An 11842-nucleotide genomic window follows, 5' to 3' on the forward strand; every position below is an offset into this window, starting at 1 on the left:
TAAGTCTTTTTTTGGAAGCCGGAGACCGGTGTACTTGCCAATAGATGCATGTTCGCAACAAGTTTCTTCTCGACCTCCCGCAATGTAGTAGTAATTTACAGACTCATCGACTAAGAAATTTGTACCAGAGCGGAAATTGGGGCGGTTTTTTTATGAGATCGCCAAGTACGGCAAATCTGTTTCATTTGTTGGAATGTTGTTTTGCTTTGTTGTGGGCTACGCTTTCGTTTTCCTTCCAGCTGCGCAATTTTTGGGAAAAGAACTGTATAGCTAAAATCAGCCTGCGATGAAAGAATTGGCTACTGAGTCGACGACGTTGTTGTGATTGCAAAAACGGTATTTTCCTTTGGGATCGTAGTAGATTGCTCAAGCTGACGTCAGTGCATACATTGGGGAGAGTTGGGAAGGGCATTTGTGAAATTTGTTTTAGATTTTTTGGCTAACCACAACAAGTTGTGATTCGAGGTCCAGCACGTTAACAAGATCGAACCAAAAATACCTCCATCGGGTTAAGCCAAATAAAGTAAAATATTTTAAATTAACACGAACAAGATGAAAAAACAATGGAATTGCTGAAGAGACAAGTGGTGCTTCGTCAGGAGATCTTGAAAGGGATAGCCAAAAAGGCAAACCCATAAGCAATAGATGATTCTGCAACAACATTCACTGCGAATCACACAATGCTGACGAACATTGGCGTCATTAATTACGAATATTTAAATTACAAAATATACAACACCACTATGGCAGTTATCAAGAAATATAAAGAGTCCCTGATAAAGGTCGATGTTGCCGATCACGCCATGGCAACTACATCAAAAGCAGGAGGCTCAAAAGAAGATGCATGGAATAGAAGCCTGAGCTTCTATGAAACACATAAATGAAGTGTATGCCGACCTGGAGAGCAGCAAGATGGAAGAGATCATTGATCACAAGGACAAGATGAACTTCCTTTGGTCAAAGGTACAGAGCACACTTTCAAAATTAGAGGCAAAATATGAATCATGTGCCTGTGATATAGACACGATCGATGAAATAGAATGCAAAGTCAGCTTGCTGTCTAAGAAAATTGATATAAATTTAATGGAAACCCAAGAGAAGCCCAGATAAGGAACTCGCCGCCGCCATTAAAAAATAAAAACAGTGTAGCACCAATACTGGAAAAGGAAGGAGTGCAGTGGCACTTTATCCCGGCGGCAAGCCCACATATGGGTGAATTATGGAAAGCTGGAGTAAAATCCGTGAAATACCATCTCAGGAGAGCAATCGGTGACAACAGCTTTACATTTAAAATGTGAGGTATACCTCACGCTGCCCCGCCCCCCATGTATATATAGATAAGTGTAGTGTGTAAGTTAGGATTTAGGTTAGCTTAAAGAGTAGTTAAGACCCACGTAGGGCACCTAGATTTAAGTTAGTTGAGACCGACGGAGGGCACCTAGATTTACGTTAGTTAAGACCCACGAAAAGCATTTGTACATATATAGCTAAGGTGTAGCGAAAGCCCGTTAGGTTTACAATAGCAGGAAAGACATCAGTGCCACAAGGAAACTGAATTACCTAAAATCATGACTAAAAGGAGAAGCCAAAATGGAAGTCGGACATTTGCTAAATGGATCAGCTACCAGCTATAAAGCGGCATGGGAGCTAAAATGCAAGCGCTACGAAAACAAGCGCAAAATATTTGCTGACCGCGTCAACCAACTGATGGACATTTAACTGCTGAAAAACAATGATGAAGGAAGTATCCGTAAATTCCTGGACAGAGCAACAGAGTGTATTCATATAATTAAAGAAAAAGGCCAAATTGGCAAAGAAGCTGATGCCATATTCGCTCAGATATTGCTGCGCCAAATTTTCTCAAGAAGCCCGAAAACTTTACGAGCACCATGTGAGGAAGGCCATGGAAATTCAGGAGTTGGATAATAATAACTTAATAGATTCAGTGCAAAAGCGAGCCATAAAAGATAACGTTTTTGCAACGTTTTAGAGGGGCACGAAATTGGCAGATGCAAAAAATTCAAAGCAGAAACAGTCAAAAAATGCAAAAAATTTGAGTTCAAGAACTCGTTATGCTATACATGTTTGGGCACCCATAGCTTTAGAGCATGCAAGAAATATTAGTCTTGCACACGGTGTTCCAGGGCCCATAATAACTTACTCCATAAGGAAACAAATACCAAGGCGTCAGTCAGCAGCAATTGCCTCAACCAGCACAAAGGGCAAGATACTTTAAGCAACCGCGCTGATTTAAGTAAAAAATAAGGCCGGTAACTGTTAGCAATCTAGAGCCCTAATTGATGGAGGCTCGCAAAAAGCTCTTATATCGAAGCAGCTCAGCAAAATAAAGAGCAATATAGAAGATCCGGGCATCTCACAAAGCGTTGCTGAAGAATAGCGGGCACTTGGAAACCAAGGTTTAAAAGTATCTTTAAAGCAAGAACGCAAGCCTTGGTATTATGAAAGCTGCAAAGAGCTCTACCGAGCAGAAATATTGACATGGATGTCAATAAAGATTGGATGGGCTGCGAGATAGCTGACCCATACTTAAACTTAAAGCCTAGTGAAACCGGTATAGTAATTTGAGTTGACTTATTCCCACTAATCATGTTGGGCCAAGTCAAAAGAGTAAAAGACACACTAGGACAAAAAACCACATTAGGATGGATTGTCTCGGGCAACATAGCTAGAGCATCGGATAAAAAGGTCATCAGCGCAACAACAACAATATGCTTAGATGACCTAAAGCGCTTCTGGGAACTAGAAAAAGGAAACCATTGAGTCGGAGGAAACCATCAGATGTGAACAACTTTTCCAAAAAACTCAACTTGGGATAAAGACGGCCGCCTCATTGTATCCATACCAACGACTTCGTTTTATGAGATTCTCGGAGGCAGGCTATGGCCGAATAGTTTTTGATGTTTTAGCCAAAACATCCAATGGATTAAGCCTAATTGATGTAATGTTAGTTGGCCCTAAAATTCAAATGGACATCGTTGACATTTTGTTAAAATGGCGACAGTGACAGTATGTAATGATAGCTGACATAAAAATATGTATCGCCAAATCAAGATTGCAAAAGTGGACCAGGAGTACCAGTATATCCTCTCGAGGGAAAACCCAGAACGCCAGCCGAGGAGTTAAAGCTGACAACATTGATATACGGAACTTCAGCGGCACCGTTTTTAGCCGTCCGTTGCCTACAGGAACTGGCAGTCAAATTTTGCCAAGACAACCATCCCTTGATGTGTGCACTTACAGACTTAACGGAAATTAATAATGAACGGAAATTAATCTGGAAGCTCACATAATGAGGACACAGAGCTCCATGGATTTTGCGATGCCAAAGAAAACAAAGTCATTTTGCTGCCTGCAAAAAGTAAAGTAAATACAATAAAAAACAAAAAAACTTTTCACATACTGGAATTATGCGCAATTCACCTTTTAGACAAACTACTAATCAAATTACGATACCATGGATACAGAACAGGCGGAGCAAAGATAAATTCGTTAAAACTCGAGAAGGAGAAAAAAAACCAAAAATTAACTAACGTAAAACTAGCTGAAACTACGTGAAATCAGAAGAAACCCCAGAGGATGTGGCTTCGAGAGGAATTTCCCCCAAAAATCTGGCGACCTGCACAAATTGATAGAATGGAAAAACAATCACATCAATGGCCACAATTTAAAACACCTGAACGCATAGTAGTTTCGAGTGTAACGACAAGCGTGAACCACATGATCCCGCTTCTAACCAACTACTCCTCCACAAATAAGCTTACGCATTAAGTTTTATAGAAAACTTAAAGGAAAAAAGGCAGCATTCGACTAATCTCATTGTGGACGAATTAAAAAATGCCAAAGCAGCAATTGTTAACATACAGCAACAGCTAGAGTTTGGCGATGAAATTCTTTTAGATGGAGATGGTAACCTAAGGGTAGGAGGACGACTTTAGAATGCAAAGGAGCCAAATGACGTGAAACATCCAATTATAATTGGAAAATCACACCTTTGGTGGCTCATAATTGACGAAGTTCATAAAAACCTTACATGGAAGATTGACACTGATGAGAAGCTACATCCAAAGAGTACTGGATATTTGGATTGCGGAACTCCATAAAAAAAGTACATGCGCGAATGTGTAACCTGCATAAGATACAAACAGAAAATAACCAATCAGCTAATGGTAAATCTACCAGTGTATCGAGTGACAGGTGACATGCCTTTTCGAAATACTGGTATCGGCTACGCTGATTCATTCCAAATTCGCTGCGCCAAGGGTAGAGGACAAAATGGATATATATGCCTATTTGTATGTATGGCAACAAGGGCCATACATTTGGAAGTCGTAAGCGACTTATCTTCAAAACGATTCTTTGAGGCTCTATACCGGCACCTGTTTAGCGATAACTTTGTGTAATATATTATAGATAAGAGTAGTGTGTAAGTTAGGATTTAGGTTAGCTTAAGGAGTAGTTAAGATCCACGTAGGGCACCTAGATTTACGTTAGTTAAGAGGTTTACAACATCGCCCCGTAACACAATGTCCGCAACATCATACCGGCAGAGCCAACACGGCCTTGGGCATATCGCGCTCACAGCGCAAACCACGACCGGCAGAGCCAACACCGCCTTGGGCTCATCGCGCTCACAGCGCTCACAATGACCAGCAGAGCCAACACCGCCTTGGGCACATCGCGCTCACAGCGCAAACCACAACCGGCAGAGCCAACGATCAAACCGGCTGAGCCAACCAACGAGAGAGACCAGCACGATCACACAAAGTGACGCCGACACAGAAAAGCTGCAGAAAGTAGAGGACGACGACAGCTCGCACGAAAGCAGCGAAAAGGCCGCTGCCGCGATGGGCAGCAGAGAAGGGCTTCGAGCAACTCCCGCTGCACGCCGATCGGGGAGTCCTGCTGAGGAGTAGTACGGGTGAGCCGGCCAAGGGTAAATCTCAAACGTGGGAGGCCAGAGGTGCGCGGGATGTAGGGAATAGCGTAGGGACTTAGAAACAAAGGTAAGACAATGTAAATACAACGCCAGGAATAATACAAGAATACTCGGGTCCAGATTAGTTCCTTAGTCTCGGTCGCTAGGAAACCTGGCGGAAGCGGTCTCCGGATGAAGGAACCGCATTCCTCTCTCTCTCTCTTCCCTTTCCCTCCCTCGTAGTTTGGGGCACCGGTACCCGGCTGACGGGGCATGACAACCGATTCCCGGGCGACGGGATCGGCCGCCCATATCCTCCCTCGTAGTTTGGGGCACCGGCACCCGGCTGACGGGGCCGGACAACCGATTCCCGGGCGACGAGAATCCTCCCTCATAGTTTGGGGCGGCACGACCGCAGCAGGCACCCTTCCCCTGGCCAGAGACCCGATCCCGGCTGACGGTATAGCATCTCATCGGCCGCAAGCGGAACGCTCATGGTTGCTGGCCGGAGCGGAGCGTCGGTACCCGGCTGGTGGCCGGACGTAGTCCTACACGGACCTTGACTCCTCCTCGATACGCACACCTTAACAGAAGCCCGCCTACCGCCGGCACATCCTTTTCCAGCCTGTCTCCGTAAGTATAAATATTTCCGTAGGGGACCCTGGACTGACTGAAGTTTATATCCTGGCCCGTGATTAGCATCTTTACAAAAGAGTTTTTAACACTTTTGTGGCAAATTAGTACGCACTACTACAGAAGAAGTAAACAGAAACTTCGAAAGAGTTACAGTGTAATTGAATAAGATGGAGCAAACAATGAGAGACCATTTCTAATCTACACGTATCACCTAGCAATTAAATTCTTTATGTTAATTAATCAGATACAAATTTGGATTGATGAAGCAGACGATCTCCAACGATCCAGACGATCTCCAAAAGCAATTGCCCTTATAACAGACGTTCATCAAGGAAAAGTCAAACCTTCTCTGATCGAAAAAATTGCAATTAATTTATAAATTAATGAAGGCACAAGCAATATTTAAGGATAACTTGTTAATCATCGACGCAAGTCCACCCATTTATGAAAACCAAAATGCAAATATCTCCAAAACGATTCCTGTACCAATCAAACAAAATAGGAGAAAAGTAATTTCAAAAATTAAAACGTAATTTATTATCTTCAACAATGAAATCAACGCTCACTACCCAATAACAAAAACTGACGTAAGTCACTATCTTTACGAAGATGAGAATACTTATCTATGTAAAGGAAGTTGAAACTGGAAAGTTGCATTTGACCAGAGTTGTGAAGTACCACCCATCAAGCCGAGCAACAAGCAGACATATAAAATTATCGAGTATGAAGAAGATACATTCTTGAAGAAACTGTATGGAAAAACCAGTGGCTGTTCAAGATATTTACAAATACGAATGCTCAGATAACAAGGGGGGAGCAACCAAAGTACCTAAGCAAGGCATAATAGACATGCCTACAAGATGTTCATCACGGATTGGTGAAGTTTCCATCAAAGCACCACAAGAAGTAAGGTCAACAGATGCCGAAAGATACCCAGAACATTTTCTCAAGGTGGTAAGTCAAAAGGACTCGTGGATGTCAACACTACTTCCCAACGTTGTAGTTATTAACTTAAAAGAGCTACAACAATTACAACAAAACATAAACAGTAAAAGGGTACATATTGAAGGTTTAGTGTTTCACACAATGAATGGACAAATATCCTTAGGTTTAGTAATAACAAGAGGAAACGTTATAGTCGACTGCCGCGACTATAAGATACCCGTTACTATTTTACACAATTTTAAAATATTCATTTTGCTAGTGGAAATTACCCAGGCGCCACCTATTGTCGGAGAAAGCATGTCGAGTAACTGATAGTGACGTCACTGCCCATGTGAGGCTTTATAACCTAAATGTCTTTATAAGTAGCGAAATAATGTTCCGATTTAAAAAATCTTTAGTAAATCGATAGATATTAACAGAAATAAGTTATACAACGTCAAACAAAGGCATTCATAACAATATTATAGACGCCATGGTGTTCCGCGGTTTGTAGGCGTTAGAGTGGGCGTGGCCGGATAAAAACTCGTAGGAAGATGCAGTGGCAACCCTAAAATACGTATTCTTAAGCCTAACTTTCTAGCTCTTTTAGTTCCCGAGATTTTTGCATTTTTGGTTTTCGCATTCGCATTTGGGGCATCATACAAATCTACATGCTTAATCCGAACTTTCTATCACTTATATTTACCAAGATATAAGGTTTTCTTGAAAACGCGAAAACCGTCTTTTGAGCTTCGTGGGCGTATGGGTGGGTGTGGCCAGATAATAGTACCACTTAAAGATGCGCTGGCATCTACAGTTTATACATACTGAATTTGTGTGCAATAGCCTTTGTAGCTCCTTCAGGTGGCTTGAATGTGACGAAAGCTTAAACTGTCTTGCTGCACACAACGTCAACATAGTCCAATTCGCCACATTTTTTGAATATCTTCTCCAGGGCATCGCAGCTGTAAGACTCGTGCTTGCCTACATTTTCGACGACCAGGGTAAGTTTATTTTACTTTGACAACTCCTTGAACGAAACAGGTCGCACCGTAATAAAGCGAGAAAAGAGCTCGGTGCTGTGCAGTTTTAGGACTTTGGGAATATCATCTACTGGCTTCAAACGTACAAATGCTCTGGGGATAAGGCGGTTAGCAGTTAAAGTTACATCCTCCACGGGAGCTACTTTCTCGATAAAGCTCTTGATATCCTCTTTGGTATCATTTGGTCCAAACAGGGCAACCACAACTGTGCGATCATTTAAAGCTTCCTTGTCCTTCGCCTGATTTACGGTCAAAACATTTTCTCCAAGAGTCAGCGTCTTATGCTTGGCTTGCAAAGCGGCTTCTGCTCCAGCCGGCGTATCAAAGGCCACAATGACTGAATTGGAACCCAACTTATTAGTGATACGGTGCACTGCATAGATCGGTCCGAACTTGGTGAATAAGGTGACCACATCCTTGTGTTTATATTTATTTGGTAAGTTCGTAGCATAGACGATTTGATTTTTCGGCGTTCCTATGGGAAGATAAATTAATTTTATCTAGGACGGAATTTTTCTCGACTATATTCATGACACACATTCCATTAAATGTCGATGCAAAGTCTCTCTCTTTTTCTGTGAACTCGACGCCGTTGGAACTGAACATTACGTCGACTGACTGTAGCACATCGTTTCCCACAATCGCAGACCACTCGAGTTCGTTCTGTTTGGCGACATGGAAAGTTACCAAGAAGCATATACCATCATCTTCAAGATCGCCCTTGCCGATACCTCTCAGGTGCTTAACTACTGGTTTTAGCTCCAAGCCGTCAAAACTTCTGAAAATGTCCTCTCTCATCCAACACAAGTCACATCCCGAATCAATCATGGCTATGAATGTCACTCCTTCAGCTTTCATCCTTTTGTAAATGAGTCCCTTCGCTGCTTTTACTTCCAGTATGTTTGCAAACTCTTTCTTAACGGAAATAGTTTCTTTACTCTCATCGCAATTTTTAGAGATATGTCCTTTGTTGCACTTGTAACACATTACTTCGCCTTTGCAATCCTTAGCAATATGGCCTTCGCTGTTACACTTGAAGCATTTCCTTTGAAAATTGCTCTGAGTCGGCTTACCTGTCGATTTCCAAGCTGTCTTTAGTATTTCTCTTACCCTTCATCTTTTCGTAAATGCTTAATTCGGCTTTAAGTTCCCTAATGGAATTCGCTCGATGCAACCCTGCCTTGTTGACCTGGCTATCTGGGATGCCATCTATGAAGTACCATACTAGACTTTCCTCATCAAGATTTATCGGTTTGCTGATCTCCATTAAACTATAGAAATACTCGAGGCATGTCTCTTTTGGTTGTTTTTGCCTTTTGCGCAAAATCTTGTGTGTCTCTGCCGAACATAGCTTTTTACCGTATTCTTCCGTCAACGCGTTTTTCAGCTCAATCCTCCCCTTGTACTTTTTATGTAGAGCTTGGCTGCTCCAATCAGAAGTTGCTTAGCATAAATAAATTTCTGCAAATTATCCCAACCCACGGTAACTGCAAAGTCACCGAATTCAGACAGCCAGTGATTGACGTCTTCCTGTTCGGATCCTGAAAATGATGAAACACTGCCCTGAATCCCGTAGTGTAAATCTCGAGCTACTAGGTTGAACCGCCTCTTGGTAATTGGAAGCACTACTAATACTCGCAACTTCCCCATCAGCCTCGCCGTCCTCATCGTTAGCCACATCTAATGCATAATGATCGAACAACCGATCCTGCAAAGCTCCTTTTCTGCCAGTTGTATCCAAACCTAGTTCGGATAACTTTGCCCTTAGTAGAGGCACAGTCATAGCGAGGATCGTTTTAGCATCCATAGTAATGCGTTCAAGCCGTTTACAAACAGTGGTAAAATTTAATATTTAAATGTTTTGATACAACAAATTAAGAATTTAATTGACGTTAAACAATTCGTGTATTCAAAAAAATTCAAATCAGATTAAAAATATGAAATCGCCTCAGTCGCTCACCACACCCAATTTGATTTTGCTGTCTTCTACGTCTGCTTGAATTTTGCCAATCCAGTCCACTCTGCTACTCCAGCTCGTACTCTTTTACGATGTCGTCACGCTGCACTGCTTGCTCGTCTCTCGCAATTTTTTTGGCGGATTGCGTCGTTTGCAGATCTTGAAGCTCCTCTTTTCGCCACAGGGAATTTATTGTTGTCTCAAAAATAGCAAGTGGCCAGTCCGCTGCTGTATGTCGTCGTTCTCTTTTCTTTACTGCACAGATTTTGCGTTGCAAGTTTTTTTTTCGAGTTAGTACGCTCACAGTAAATTTTTTGCAAAATTTTTGGCACTTTTGTAGTCTGTGTACACCAATTCGCTGCTTCAACGTTAGTCGATCTTTTTAACTTTTTATATTTTCGTCGTCTTTATCTGTAATTGTTTAACAATTACATCCAACGCTTCAGTTTTTATTTCTTTTTTTTCTCAGTCTTCACTTCATTATTCGTCGCGACAGTTTTCGATGTTTTAACGCACAGTTTTCTCTTTGTTCTTTTTTCCTTTTATAATACAAATTGATAATGTTTATTTCGGATATATATAAAGGTAAATTAAAGAAACAAAGGTTTTGTATTAAACTTCACGACTTCTGCACTCTATGGATAAATTAGTAAGGCGCAATTTCTATTAGGAAGAGGGTGATTGGTATAGACATTCTTTGATGAAAAGAGACAGTTCTATATGGCATTTTGGCTGAACAGTGTGTCCCCATATTAAAATAAATAGGCTGCTTAATACCTTAATATACCCATATCCCACATTACTATATCCCGCATCTGTATTTAGTATCGTCCCGAAGAGATAGCCTTATCTGGCTGTTATTTTAGAAGCACGGCGTGAGCTTATAAGTATTTTAGGATCATCCCAAACAGATTACCTTATCTCGCTGTTGTCTTACAAACACAGCGCTAATTAATAAGTAATTTAAGATAACTTTTTAGCCTTACAAACTAAGCATTAGTTTAGGTTTAGCGATGAATAAAAGGAGAACCGCTCCCCCCAAACGGAGTAATAAAACCAACATCGTCAATGCGTTTGGATCTGAAGTCGCGGACAAGTGCTACAGTAAATTTTCTCCATGTAATGGTGTAAACACACACGAAAAGTACGCGTTATTCAAGCTCGTCTTGTTGCTATTGTCGCCTTTCTGGCTTTGACTCGTCGGTTTACCGGGTGCACTAATTATTGGTTTCGTTGCCGGCATTAGTTCAGATTTTGTTTTGACGGGGCAAAGGTCACTGATAATATTCCGTTTCTTAATATAAATTTGTGTGCAATGTTCTAGATTGGTAGAACGGGAAACTGGAGCGGATCCGACTGCATGATGTTGGGGTTTAGTTGGGGTCCCGATGATTTCAAGGCATTCACGGGTGTAGTGGTTTCAAAGCATTTACCATGAGTATTTTGGTCAAACAGGTTTAAGTTGGAAACAGAAGCGAAAACGCAGGACGAAAGGTCTTGTATTCTAGAAAAGGAGAGATTCTCGGTAAGGTGGAGTTTTCAAAGTCTTTTTGGAAACAAGGGACGACGCGTTTTTACCTTTCCCTACGAGGGAGCATTATTCAGGCATAAGTGATACCGTTAATACTTATGGCCACCATTTAATAACAAGTCAATCGAAGCGCTCATCAGTAAGGGGCAGTTAAAGATATACAGGAACAAACAGAGGACACAGGAGAACATGATTAAAGGGACTCAGATTGCGTTTCGGGATAGATAAAATGAATTGGAGATAGATTCAAGTTATTTCGGAAATTTGCGTAAGAAAAAACAGTTAAAGCGACCTGCTGACCATGGTCCTTATTAGGACAACATGAACTAATAAACATTAGTTGTGAGCTCCAAGAACATATTATTCCCGTTACTCGTAGATTAAAGGGTAAATTGTATTCTTTGAAAACTATCTAACCGGTAAAAGAAAGAGCTTTTTTAACATATAAAGTATACATATATTAGGGTGGAAAATATTACTAAATATAAATATTCCTACGCCATGAACGTGGCATATTTCAAGATCAAAATTCTTACGATGGCTTTTGAGGCTATCTGTTCGAGCAATTTCTGGCCGCAAAATATTTTCGTTCAAGAGGATCAGCTTAGGAACAGAAAGAAGAAGAAAAGACGCCCTTTAGGAGTAAAGCTTCAACTTCCTGCCAACCAAAAACTCACATTATCCATTATTATTTCTTACCGGGACACAAGAGGCTTACGCACTAAGATTTTATGTTTGTTCTCGGTAAGCTTCTCGTTTGCATCCCAGGTCAAAGTGCTTACCGAAACCTGGCTAACTCCAGAAATTCTTAATTC

The 11842-nt window shown here is 41.4% G+C and overlaps 1 pseudogene; it reads right to left on the reverse strand.

The window, feature by feature from the left end:
* Positions 1–7307: 7307 nt before the first annotated feature.
* LOC108110647 lies at positions 7308–8367 on the reverse strand (annotated as a pseudogene).
* Between the last annotated feature and the right edge of the window lie 3475 nt (positions 8368–11842).

The sequence above is a fragment of the Drosophila eugracilis genome, unplaced genomic scaffold (genome assembly GCF_018153835.1).
Source record: "Drosophila eugracilis isolate 14026-0451.02 unplaced genomic scaffold, ASM1815383v1 contig_1605, whole genome shotgun sequence".
NCBI classification, from domain to species: Eukaryota; Metazoa; Arthropoda; class Insecta; order Diptera; family Drosophilidae; genus Drosophila; species Drosophila eugracilis.